We start from the raw sequence: 14,608 nt of genomic DNA, 5'->3' as shown, positions 1-14,608 counted from the left end.
AAGTTGGAACTTCCACCACGAATTATGATTAGAAAGCGGATAAAAGGATTGAGACAAGTATAAGTGTGATAGATGTGCACGAAGCACGGGATCTTAAGTTTCAAGTTTGACAAATAAAGAGTAAAGTGAATAGTGTGATTGATGTAGAAGGTTAATAGTAACCCTTGAAGGGACGCGTAGATATAGTATATGAATGGTTAAGAGGTGGTATATGACATCGAACGTATCTGATATACGATTAAAGTTTAGTATGTTGAAATAATTGGACGAATGTGAAGAAAAGATTCAATATTAAGATTGAGCTGTATTAAAGAAAGTGATACAGGATAGACAGAAATAGAAGTTAAAAGCGAAAGTAAGATATACCAAGAGTATAAAACATGTATGATAAGGTATAAGAATTCAAAAATGGATTTAGGATATGAAGAGATCAGTTAAGGTAATAGGTATTAAGAAAGTTGGAATAACTTGCGTATGCCGCAAGGAACTCAATAAGAGTAACCGAGGAAAGGAAAGGAGCAAATCACGTAAAAAGTTAACGAGAAAATAATATGAGTTAAAACTCTATGTGGTCGTGGATACATAGGAGCAAAAGTAATGAAAATGATATGAACCTAGGATCAGCCTTACTGACGATTGAGATGTCAGTAAAGGTACGATAAAATGATATAAAAGCAATTGAGAACACACTATGTCGGGAAATTCAGACGAATTAGGCTACGACCACCACTCATAATCGATATTGTGGATGTGAAAAGAAGAATTACAAGATGTACAAAGTAGGATTTGAATATAGGAACAGCTTCACTGACATTCAATATGTCAGTAAAAATACTATAAGACATAAGTGATCGAGAAGCATGATAAGAGCATGAATGTGGAATACGAAAAGGGTACCATATGGTTATAATATTAAGATTATTGATGCTATTGGTTGATTAAGAAAAAGCATGAAGAAATATATCCACGGTATAGATAGAAGAAAGAAGTAACGAGTGGAAATAACTAGACTTTGAATGGTAAAAAGTAAACCTCACACCACGCTATGGAAAAGAGAAATAGTTTGGAAACTAAGAGTCAAACTAAGATACAATATTACAAAAAAATGGAAAAGAATAGTAAATTATGATGATAAATGCCAATAGCATCTTTGAGGATTAAAGGACGACAAAAGGAAGAATAATATAGATGAGATGAAGTGAAAAGATAAATAAGAAGTTAAGGACGAGTATAACCTAAGGGTTAATACTAAGGTCAATATTTAAATTTCAAAAGATAGATCACGACAAGACATATAGATAGTGAGAATTCACTAAAAGAAAGTAATATTGAGAAGAGATTGTAAGGTGCCAATGTGGCAACAAGGATCTGAATATCGTAATGATCATAAGAGTTAGTATAACATGAAAATCGTAAAGAATAGTTATATTATAATAAGTATAAGTAAAGAGTTCCGCAAAAGTGCGGACAGAAATTGGGCAAGTAAGAGAATGGATTAACGAATTAGAAGATTAGTGAAAGATATACGTGATAAATGAAGATGATTACAGTGACAACACTGTTAAAGACAATACATGACGACAAGAGATGAAAGAATCAAGGATCCTCATTGGGAATGAGGAAACGAAGTACATTGGATTAATTCAGGAGTAAAACTCCAACGCAGCAATAATCGTTGTCCCCCTAGTACGAAGATCGTATACGTAATAGCTGCGCCCGAACCAAGATAGTTCGTAAAGAGATTAAATATCTCTTTTTTATAGGATATTAAACATTAATGTACGGGGAACTCTGGTATAAAGAAAAAAATGTAAGACTAACAACCTTTAAAAGATGTTAGCAATGATCGTAAGAGGAAGTAGAAGACGGGATAACAAAGATAGTTATCCAAGATTGTAACTAATGAAAGAAGAAACAGATCAATGTGAAGTAAGAAAAGACAAGGAGATTTAAGAATAGTACGTCACGCTTAAGAAAAGAAAGTAAATCAATGAATATACAACAAATAAAGAAGTATACGAGAAGTAAAGACGTAAGAAGAAGATCAAAGCAACCCTTACAAGGAAAGCAAAAACCTTATGAGGATACGTCATGAGAATTCACCTCATGAAGGACCGTGATAAAGCGACGATAACAAAATAATTTTCGTACGAAAAGCGAAATAACGAGATAAGAAAGGATGGTGGATAATGGGATTAGATTCCCAACACCACGATGAATAGCAATCGGATGGTGACAACAGCAATACGAAAGAAACTACGTAAGTAGTGAAGCCCGAGTTAGCTGAATGTCCACATCATTCAATAATGAATGATGATAGGATTAAACGTAGTAGATAGAGGGAAATAATCAAGAACGGAAAATCGTAAGTACATATGAATACGATTAATATCATTATAAGAAAAGATTAAGAGATATAAGTTAATGGATTGTCTACATCATTCAACGATGAATGAAGAAGCCTAGTGACGAGAATTATCGTCCCTGGTAATAAAGTATCGCTAGAGAATTTAATTATAAGGATAAGTGTATCATCTTTATTGATAAGGCATCATTGGAACGAACTATCATTGGACATCAGTAAGGAACTGAAAGTTCAATTAAAGGAACATATAAAGTTACGTATATAAGATCAAGGAGAAGAGACCAACGTAAGGAATAATGATACACAAAAATACAACTAAACAGAGGAAGACGATGACATGAAGGTCATCAATAACAGTTCTGCGTGCCGACAAGCATCATAAGATGAATACGGTATACATAATATGAAGGAAATTTAAGAAGTTAAGAGTTTAAAATAAGTCAAGAAATTATATGAAAATTCGAGGATAAATTTTTGTAATGGGGGGAAGGATGTAATACCCCGAAATATTTAAGTATCTAATTGGATCATGTGTCCAATTCTGATTCGCCGGAGTAGGGATATCGGAAGGGTTTCCGAGAAATATAAATATAAAATTTTAACAGGACGGTTTCGAAAAGATTATTGCGAGGGATTTGATATTATATTTCAGTTCTAATGTTGGAATTGGAATTAGAAAGGAAAAATATTAAGAAAAGTCACAAAATAAAGTTCAGGGACTAAAGTGGTAATTTAACCATATAAGTCCCGAAATGAAAATTATTTCGCTAAGCTCCGCGAAATGTTTTATAATATTTGTGGTAAGAGTTTCGGGTCAATCGGAGACCTTTTAAAATTTGGATGCGAATGCATTTTGGGCTAAAGTTTAATTTTTGAAAAGTTTAACGACTAAAGTGCAAATTAGCCAATTAATCCTCGAGAATAGCAATCGGAAGATTATTTACGGGAAATAATAATTTTAAAATCGTATTATTTATTTGGATATAAATAATACGTAAGTAATTGAGTTAAAGTGAATAATTACCATTTGGTTAAAATAGAAAGTTTAAAAGAGAAATGGTTTAAGGTAAAAAAATAAAGGATTAAAGAGGTGTCCAGAAGAAGGGACATGAAGCAGAGAAGAGAGAAATGGCGAACGATCCCGCTTCGCCGCCGTTTCGCCGTTTCTTATCCGTTTCTGACGTTCCATAGCTTGAATCGAACGTATTTCAGTGGTGAATCACGGTAAGCTTATCGTTTGACCGTTTGAATGGATATATTTGGAGTTAAATCGAGTTAAAGTTTTAGGCCAAGAAACGATTTTATCGTTTTAACGGTTTTAGAATCGTATTTGGATGTTTTGAGTTTAAATTTAGCGTTTTTGAAGTGTTGGGAGTGTTTCTATATGGATAGCACGTCGGAAGCCCCGAAAAACGGATTCTGGGGACCGTGCACCTATATATGGTGCACGACCGTGCACTAAGGTGCACGAGCATGCACGATCGTGCACCCTAAGGCACGAACGTGCACCTGGATTCCTTTGCCCTATCGTTTTGATTGGAGACCCCGTTTCGTATTCGCGTATTGAGATTAAAGTCGATTAATTATAGATTGATTGAATCGTAAATCTAATGAGGTTTAACATGAATTGATTTAGAAGTGATATTCGATCCATAAATGAGTTAGATACCGTTTATTGGGATACACGTGTATGATACACGACGGTTATAAGAGTTGTATGTTGTGTCTCGAGCCGAGAGTCCATGCTAGAATAGGATTCTGACATGAGTCAATTATTTTGAAATAGTTTAAGATCCAGCGAGGCAAGCAGCTGCTGGACCAGGAACTCGGGAAGTTAGACGTTTCTAAGAACTAGAGTATTTTTGGATAAGCGGTCACTGTGAGTTTATATAATTTACTTTTAAAGTATTCATACAAGCAAATAATTTATCTTGCTTTACATTTGACTTGTGTATTTGCAATGTAAATTCTATATATGAATTGCATACTTGATTGATTTGAAACCAGTTTTGATCTGATATAGATGGGAATTTGATTATGAATATAAATTTTGAAGTTGGACAGTGAATTCGATACGAGTGAGAACTTGGTTACGGTGTCACCTGGAGTCTCCTTATCTAGTGGGTTGGACCCACCAGTGAGTTGGACTTACAACTTTGAGAAATAAATTCGATACGAGTGAGCACTCGGTTACGGTGTAACCTGGAGTCCCTGTATCTAGTGGGTTGCACCCACCAGTGAGTTGGACGCACAACCTTGAGATTAAATGATTTTATTTGATGATATATGATTAGCATCTTCGAGGATTAGGGTGTCAATCGGATAATGTACTTGGCTGCATGTGATTTGAACGCTATTGCATTGTTTTATGTTTTAATTGAATACTTTTTAGTAAACGTATGAACTCACTCAGTATTTTCCAAAATACTGACCCCCTCACAGTGTTTTGTTTCAGGTGAATAGAGTCGGATCAAACAGACCAACTCCTTTGTGTTGGAAGTCTTCTGACTTTCACAAAGTCCAAGTCCTTAGAGCTGCAGTAGTCAATAGGTGGCAGTGTTAAATTAATGACGTAGTTTCAAACTGTATTTTGTATAATAAACTCTGATATTATTTTATAAATAAGTTGTTTATAACGATGAATTGTTACCCGTTTGAACTCAATACCAATTGCCTAGAGAGGAATTGGATATAGTTGTGAATAGAAACATGGCAGTGTAGGATAAGAGTTATCGCGCTGTAAGACCCTGGTTTCTATGAATTGTTTCGCAAAGGTTTTCAGGAAAAGAATACAGTATTTTGATAATTGCAATTATAATACTTAAAGAAGATTTCTGAAAACGTATTTTATATAATGATATATTTTAATCGCGAAAAATTTACAGTTATTTAGTCTTGCTACGGGATTTGGAGCTACCACTCCCATTCCCTAGCGCTGGTCGCGGCTCAATAATTTGGGTCGTGACATGTAACGTTTTAAACTTTTGGTTTAAATCGCTAAAAAGGTGAAACTTTTAATTTTGTTTCGCAACTTTTAAACGTTTGGTTTTGTTTCGTAACATTTTAAACGCTTGGATTTGTTTTTTAACATTTGTAAACGTTTGGCTTAAATCGCTAAAAAGGAGAAACATTTGGTTTTGTTTCGTAATGTTATAGACATTTGGTTTTGTTTCGTAACCTTTGTAAATGTTTGGCTTCAAATTGCTAAAAAAGTGAAATGTTTGGATTTGGTTCGTAACGTTTGTAAACGTTTTGCTTAAATCGCTAAAAAGGTTAAACGTTTGGATTTGTTTTATAACGATTTAAAGCGATTTCACCTTTGGATTTTTTTTGTAACGTTTGTAAACGTTTGGCTTAAATCGCTAAAAAAGTAAAACGTTTGGATTTGTTTCGTAAAACGTTTAGATTTGTTTTGTAACATTTGTAAACGTTTGGCTTAAATCGCTAAAAAGGTGAAACGTTTGGTTTTGATTCGTAACGTTTGTAAACGTTTGGCTTAAATCGCTAAAAAGGTGATACGTTTGGATTTATTTTGTAACGTTTGTAAACGTTTGGCTTAAATCGCTAGAAAGGTAAAACATTTGGATTTATTTCGTAACGTTTGTAAACGTTTAGCTTCAATCCGCTAAAAAGGTGAAACGTTTGAATTTGTTTCGTAACGTTTACAAACGTTTGGCTTAAATTGGTAAAAAAGGGAAACGTTTGCATTTTTTTTGTAACGTTAGTAAACGTTTGGCTTAAATCGCTAAAAATGTAAAACGTTTGGATTTGTTTCATAACGTTTAACCTTTTTGGCGATTTAAAGCAAACGTTTTCATGATTGGATGATTACAATCATATTGGATTGCTCTTACCTTTTTGGTGAGTACACTTTGGCTTTGGCCGTATTTGTTGGTTGCCATATATGTTGGCATATAAGAGGATACCTTAGGCGTTGGCATTGTTTTTCTTTTAAAGGATTTTTATGTTAAATCTTTAAGCATGTTTTGTGGCTACACGTTGTATGGTCACACGTTGGTTTTATTGAGAAAATTATTTTGATTTGATTTGTGTTTTGACACGAGAATCGGAAGAGATGTCTGATTTTAATACTTTTTAAAAAATTTTGATTTTTGGTTACTTTGCAAGTAAAGTAAATTCACGTATTTTAAAATCTTACGTTTGACTTGGTATTGACCAACGATTATTTTAAAAATAATATTATTTAAATGATGGAATATGCTTTGATAATTTATTATGACTTTTATGGTCTTACCATGTTTTAGTTTGTGTACATTGGAAGGTGTCTTTGGTTATATACTTTGGTATATTATGTTTGGCGAGAGTATGCGTTTCTCGGAATGGTTGTTTGTGATAAAGGGTTTTCTCAACTTGAATTTTTTAATTGCTGTTTGATGCTTGGATTACGTTCAGCTCCTATATTTAAGAAAAGATTGAGATTTTATTTAATGGCATTTCCGGATTTATAAATGTTTTGAGTATGTTTTATATTTGGTTGTTTTGGGTTCGACATTGGTCACCCAAATTTTGGAGTTGAGCTTGGTAGTTGTAATGACTTGGCTAACTCGTTGGTTATTTTGGATTGAGATACTCTGTAAACTTAAAAAATGATTTATAAAGGAGGTTTTCCGGAAAACGAAAATTTTAAAACTATGAGGCTCAACTAGAACTTTAAAACTTTTGTGGTTGACTTTGTACTTCGAAATGAGTTTCGATGTGTATTTTGATCGATGCCGTATTACTTGTTGTTCCTGGTTACAACGAATCATAGTGTATTATAGTATGCTTTGGTTTTGCCTTTTAAATAGATTTGGGTTAATTGTGGTTAATGGAATGCTTTGGTGGTTTATTGTTTGTAGAATCCATAATCTCTTAGTATTGATCTTTTAGTATTGATTTTGTTGTATGCCTCACAAGTTTTGTTGGACTATGTTGACTGTTTCTATTTTGTCTCTTCGTGCGGAGAAGCAAGTGAGCTAATTTCTTTCACGCGGTTCTTTTTGTCTTAACCTAAAATGTTTGATTTTGATTGTGAGTCGAACCTTTGTTTAGACCCTGTTTCGAATTAATTCTGATTTGGGGTTACGCTGGTGTTAGTCTATTGTTTTGTGAATTGAGATCCTTGGGTATCGATATCAAGGAATACGAGTAAAGTGTTCATTGAAATGGTTGGTGGTTTTTGACTATCAGGGAAAAATATATTTTGGAAATTCTTATTCGAGGAGATAGATTGGTGTATCTTATAATGCAAGTGCTTTTCATCAAGTTGGACGATGTGATGCGGGAATTGATGGTAAGTTTTTGTAGAAGCATATCTGATGTACTGTTTTCTTTGAGTTAAATTTCAGTTTGATTGGAGTTTAGTTGAGTATTATTTTATTCATAAGAGATTTTAAAGGAGTTACCGGTTTGAATTGTTATGTTAGTATAATATGATTTGGTAGATTACAAGGAGTTTGAGAAATTGTTGAGGTTATCGGGTGCACGTCTCACATAGTGTAACGTCTAGCATATGTTTTATCGAGAAATTGATTTCAATTGAAATTTGTGAAAGTCTTTGAAATGTTTTTATCACGTAATTGTGCCCAGACATATCATAAACATGCATTTTGAATGTCACGAATAGAAAATTGTACTGAGTATGTTCAATAAATAAAAGAGAAGTTAATAATTAATACATGCATAATAGTACAAGAATCACGTGCATATGATTAGAGTTGGATGCAACTCTTTGGGGATGAGAGATGTCATCACCCTGGCGCACAAGTATGTAAAATGGATTTTATCAATAAAGTGTTTTGAGAAAGATGTTTTGAAATGAACTCGTGAGTCACTATGTGATAAATGTAATTATAAATAGGATGGATTTCAATTGGTTTTGAAATTTTTACCGAAAGGTAGCTAGTCAAAAACTCTGTGATGATTGTGGTGAATCAAGGACGATTACTTTGTAAGAGATCGGTGTGTATTTTCTGAATCTTGTGCTTCGTAGGAAGTAAATATGGCTTTGAGGTTGCACTCGAGATATAGTTGGGGTAAGTGCGGTAAAATATTAAAATAGGATTGAAAGGATTTGTGTCAGCTTATGGTTTATGATTTGAGTAGTGTTGGATTGAAGAATTTGGTTATGCTCCACGTGTGTGTTACACTGAAAAATTTTAAAAAAAAATTTTATTTTTATAAATTCGATTTATGTACTAAAAGTTTTGATATATCGATATAAATTATTTGTTAAACGAAGGGATTCTTATTTTCAAGATTTTCCCTCTGACAAAGTGAGGAAATTTTATCAAGGTTAATTTCAAAAGAGGATAATAAAATTTTGCCAATTTATCGATTTCTTAAAATTTTAAATTTATTTAAAAAAAGTAAGGTTCAATGGAGAATTCAAAATGAAAATGTTTTAGTATTTTGATGAATTACAAAACTAGAGTTTTTTTTCCAACAGGCTATTTATTTTCGGTTTGAAAATGAAATGAAATTTAATAGTTTAATGTCTTTTAATGAGAGATGGATAGTATTAATACATAATGTTTTGTGTTTTGGAAATATTATTTTTCGATAAGTCTGATTTTGAGCATAACCAATGACCTGGTTAATGGTGAATTTGATCTAGGTGATCTATTGTTAAGATTCTAGGTAACAGTTATTTATGGAATAATTTTAGATGTTGTAGTTTTCTTAGACTTAGGTGTTAATCAATTTGGAGGTTTTGTGATCATAAATGTAAGTTGTGTACTCTTTGGAATGGCAGTATGTGATTTTCATGTTTCATAGTTCAAGAAGTTGATAGTATTATCCAGTTTGGTCTTAGTTGGTTGGGACGGACGATTCTTATAATGATTAGATTTCGGCCGAATAATTGTGAAGTTGAATTTAATCAGAATGAATAATTGGATTGCTTGTCCATTTTATAGAGCAGATTTTATTGAGTATTTTTGATATGAGATACTTGTTGTTGATACCATTGTAAGTAAGATAGTGAGTAAATGTTAAGTAATGTAGGATTATGTTTAGTTGTGATCTTCTGTACATTTTGGTTTGAAATGATGGAGTTGGTATTGTAAATGTTAGTGATATACACTAGGTCAATCATGTTTGACCATGTTTTGACTTTATCATTTTGTTATTTATTGATTGGAAGTTTTTATCATTTTATATTAATGATTAAAATACTTGAATGGTTAATTCTTTCTAAGGTTATCAAGTATGTGACTTGATAGTAGAACCCTTAGGTTTTATAAAAGAATTATATACCATCTATCCCTAGTCTTAATAGAACATTGAGACTAGTATGATGTTGACTGATGATTATGTTTTACTAATCATGTATATGAGATATTAAGTCAAATCATAGGTGCTATTTGAGAAATAAGGCACTGGATGACCAACTATGATAATACTACATAGATCACTGTCATAAGTAATTCTCATTACAGTTCTATTAGTATAATACTTTGACTTTGAAATCATCATGGATTTCTACATAGTTATTTCATATTTTGATACAGTCTTACATTATCTTTAACAGGATAATGGAATAGATTGTCATTGGATATGAAAGTAACTATGTGAGAAATGTGAGTGACTGAGAAGGAATTTGTCCCTCATTTATTTGAGTAAGATATCTATGGGCCCATTGAAGAAGATAGACTGAAGGAAATGCATGGCCATGCTAAATGAATTGATAAAGAGTTATCATGTTCAGTCTACTTAGAGTCAAGTAACTAATGATTGAATATTATAAGGATGACAGGACTATGCCTTATATTCAATCTGGATATCGAGTGACAAAGGGATTAAAATATTATTGTATATGGTTAAATCAGATTGTCGATATTCGTATAACTTGGGTAGTCATAATGTCTTGCCAGAGGCCACTTATGACTTGTGGGATGAAATAGGGATTTCGGGCTTACTGCCAACGTTATATGAACCTATAGGGTCGCACACTAAGAACAGACCCAAAACAGTTATGGGTTGTACAAGCCCAATGTGATTAAGTGATTAATTATTACATATATATATAATTCGTAATATACATATATTAATAAATATATATTAATTCAAAATTAAGGATAAGTGTTTTCCTTAATTTATTATTTTGAAGATAATAAATATAATAGCTAATATATATATGGATGATTATCAAAAAGGAGTTTTTGATAAACATAAACTTGTAAGAATTGCAATGAGATTGAAATTCGAATTTGTCTCAAACCCTAGTGTTGTTGTATGACTAAAATTCGAAATTGCTTGTGAAGCAGTAGTGCTAGCACATAAGCACTAGTTTTGGCTAAGGTCTGTTTGTGTGGATACTCGTAGAGGACGCATTCTTTTGGAGGCGTTTCTGATCCGAGGCCAGGTATCACCAAAGTGAACCACCTCCTTCCTTCCTACATTGCTGTTGAATTCGACATACAAGTAAGTATTAATTCCGTTGTTAATCTATTTATTCGAATTACATGGATCTTTGTTTGGGTTTTAGATAAATTTTTTGAAATTCCGCTGCGTTAAGAACCTAGAAAACCCAACAGTAAGAACTACGATTTGAACTTCAAGCTTGTTCTTACACTTTATAGTGTCGCTTTGGTAGTCGTTAAGACTCGAGCTGGTTTTCAGGAATTATTGTTGAAAAGTGTATTTCGTGACTCTCAATTAGATAATTTTTATTGTTCACACTTATGTTGATCGAGTAATTATTGGAACACCTAGTTGTTAGACTCAGAATTTTACGCGTATGTGTGTTATTAGACTACGAATCATCTTTAGGTTTAAAAAAATTTAAAGTCGAATTTTATTTAAGTTTGGGAGAACGTAGCACCTCATATGTTTCAGACGTGTTTTCGTCTTGTGTTGATTTTTCTTTGAGTTGAATTTCTGTTTAGAGGTACCCTTTGAGACAAATTTAAGGTTTCGTTCTTGATTTATCCTAAGGATGTCAATCGAGTATTATGTAGGAGATTTTGTTTTCCCTCTGATTTCACCTAAGGAGGGCGTTATCGTTTAATGTTAAGAGAATGTTAGCATAAAGAGTATTGTGACCAGTTGTGATTATTTGTTTCATGCGAGTGGTGTTGTTGAGATATCTGTCGAGAGACATCCTATTAAATTTATGATTAAGAAAGTGCGTAGGTTGATGAGTAAAGGTATTCCTATGGTTTCAGTTTTATTTGGTTATTTGGTTGAAAAGTGTTTTTACGAGACAAAGTTTGTTATGCAGAATTGTTATAATTACTTTCCTTGATTACTTTGAGTGTCATGTTTAAGTTTTTTCACGTTTGTTACATGTGTGTTTTTGTTAGGACAACATATAATTTATGATATGTTTTACATAGGCTGTTTTGTATTAAATTCGAGGACGAATTTTATATAAGTTGGGGAGATTGTAATATCCCGTGTTTTTCTGTCATGGTTTTGCTGTGTTTACGACTTAGTTTTGGATTATTAATGGTGAACTTAGCAAGTGTGACACTTTGATTGAGGTTTGAGATTTGTCATGTATGTGTCGCATGTGTCGTGTGAGTTTTTGATGGCGACTTTATTTGTACCCGGATTTTAATCGATGTTTTGTTCGTGTGCAATCTGAATCTGACATGTTTTGATAAAACATCCATTTCTCCCAATTGCACCGTTGGATCGGTCTCATCTTTGGATATGCTGTGCAAGAAAGAAAGATGACCGTTGGATCAAAAATTGAGGCGCGTTGGAGGGCGCGTGGAGGCCATCGTGCCTCGCAACGCGCCCGAGGCTTTTTGTTCCTTTTGAGAAGGCGCGACGGCAGGCGCGATGGGCCATCACGCCTCGCATCGAGTATGTCGAGTATTCTGATATTGAGGCCTATAAATAGACCCCTTATCCGACATAAAACACTTCTATTTCATTCCTACTAACCCTAGCCGACCTAAAACACTTTCACTCTCTCAGATTGATTTTTATTTCACCATTCCCTCTCAATTTCTGACTTTGGTAAACGATTCTTACATTTTTCCTTTATGTAAACATAGTTCCTTTATTCTTATCGAATTCTTACTTGATAATCTTTGATTTCCAGCGACTTGGGTATTAGAATATCATCTCTAATCTGATCTCTTTTGTTCTTCGCTTCGATTCGTTGTTTCATATCGGGTATGTGCCATTCTTGCGCCATTTCGTGTTTATCATGTTATAGATTCATGGTTGTGTTGTATATTGATTTACCTACTGTTTCACCTTGGTTGTTGGATCTGAAATTATAAGTTGTTATGATTAGATTAGCATGCTTGTATTGAATTCTTACATAGGTTTCATGAAATCAATTGCTAGGTTTTGTGCTAGATTCTTGGTATGATCTTGGCATGTTTTATTCACTGTTTTGGTGTGATGCGTTAGGGCTGGAAATGTATGTTTAGGGCTGATGTAGTATGATTGAATAAGCTCTTTATCGTTTGCAATGTTTGGTGAATCTAAGGTTGATATTTGACTGGAAATGCATGTTTACACTTTGGGTTGGTTCGATTGTTATGTTGACATTATAGTTGCTGCCCATAGATGATTTAAGGTTTATTTGGATGTATATAGCATGTTCATATCATTTAAAGTTGTTGGCTATCATGTCGTGTTGATTGTATACAAGTTGGCAATGTTGTGCCATGTTAACTTTGTTGAATCTATTCTTGTTTCAAATATGAGTTGGTTGATTTAAACCTATTTAAGTATTTTGGCACGCGTGTGTCTAATCTGGGTGGTTTTGCCAAGTGTTGGCAAAAGGTTTAAGCATGTTGTATAAATGGTTTATTTGCTTGTTAAGCTATGATTGAGTTCCATGGTTTTTAAATGAACATTGTTTTGATTTAAAGGTTTCAGATTATACTTTTGTGTTACTTTGGCATAACATTTGGTCGTGTTAGACTTGGGTCTCCCAACATGTGAGATTAAGCTTGAAGGCTAATTCACTACTCAGGGATTTTCACTTGGTTTTAAAGTTTTAAACTACGTATATAGGTACTCCGGATTATATTTTCAACGAGAACTCAATTATGCTTAACTTAGTTGTTTGTCTCTGGTATTACCTTGGTTATGGATTGTATACATTTGATTTTTATGCCTTGGCATATACTTTGTCTTGTGGTTGAGATACTAGTCCTATGTGGTGTCTAGTAATCTTAGAGTTAGGGGTTGATCGGATTTTAACTTATACATTTGTTTTAGACTCGTCGACTGCTCGTGCTTGGGAGTCTACGCAGGGTTAGCTATTTGCCAAGATTCACGTGGATAAGCAAGCAGTGAGTTTGTAGTGCTATTTACCGCTTTATTAAGTACCACATCTTATTTTAGTATTATAAATATTTTTAAACTGTTTTAAGCGATTATGGATCTGGATTGAAACGAGCTACTCGATGGGCTTGTATCGAGACTGTGTGCACCGCTAAGTACTCTGGGATCGGCAGACTAATGTCTTGCTTACGCTGGTATTTGACGAGGATTTGTTCCCGTCCACTCTGTGTTTTTCAGTATGCTATATCATACTTACGCTGGGATCATTTCAATACTGTTATTCCATAATCTTATATATATTAGTATAAAGGATTTGTTTTAAGGGTTTTAAACTTAATAAATGTAAATAGTATTGCGAACTCATATCAGTATATCTGACCCCGTTGTTTTCCCAGTTTTTTCCAGGTTTATGATTTTGAGCGCGTCTGATTGATCTCCAGCTTTCATTATTCTATGGAGATCTACTTTTGGTTTTGAATAAAGATAGTCATTCTTTTAAAACTCGTAGACCGCATTAGTGATAGTTATATCTTTATTATTTTTGACTATTGATATCAGAACGGTATGTCTATTGTATAAGCTTATGTTGACATGCATTACTTTGGATTCAGATCTTTTATAAATAAGGAATGTTGTTGGAGTCTTTGATTAGTGTCGAGCATTTTATTATATAACTGTTTATATATACTGTTAGATTTAGGTTGGAGTCTCGGTTGCCCCCGAGCAGTGGTTTTCTTACAGGTTTATTTGTTTGTATGGTTATCAACAAGGCTAGTTACGGGTTTCGGTACAACCATACCCATACCCTAGCGCCGGTCGTGATCCAAAAAATTGGATCGTGACAGTTACGAAACAAATCCAAACGTTTCACCTTTTTAGTAATTGAATCCAAGCGTTTACAAATGTTACGAAACAAATAAAACATTTCACCTTTTTAGCGATTTAAGCCAAATGTTTACAAACGTTACGAAATAAAACGAAACGTTT

This window comes from Mercurialis annua, linkage group LG2 (assembly GCF_937616625.2).
Source record: "Mercurialis annua linkage group LG2, ddMerAnnu1.2, whole genome shotgun sequence".
NCBI lineage: Eukaryota > Viridiplantae > Streptophyta > Magnoliopsida > Malpighiales > Euphorbiaceae > Mercurialis > Mercurialis annua.
Note: the sequence above shows the minus strand (reverse complement) of the source record.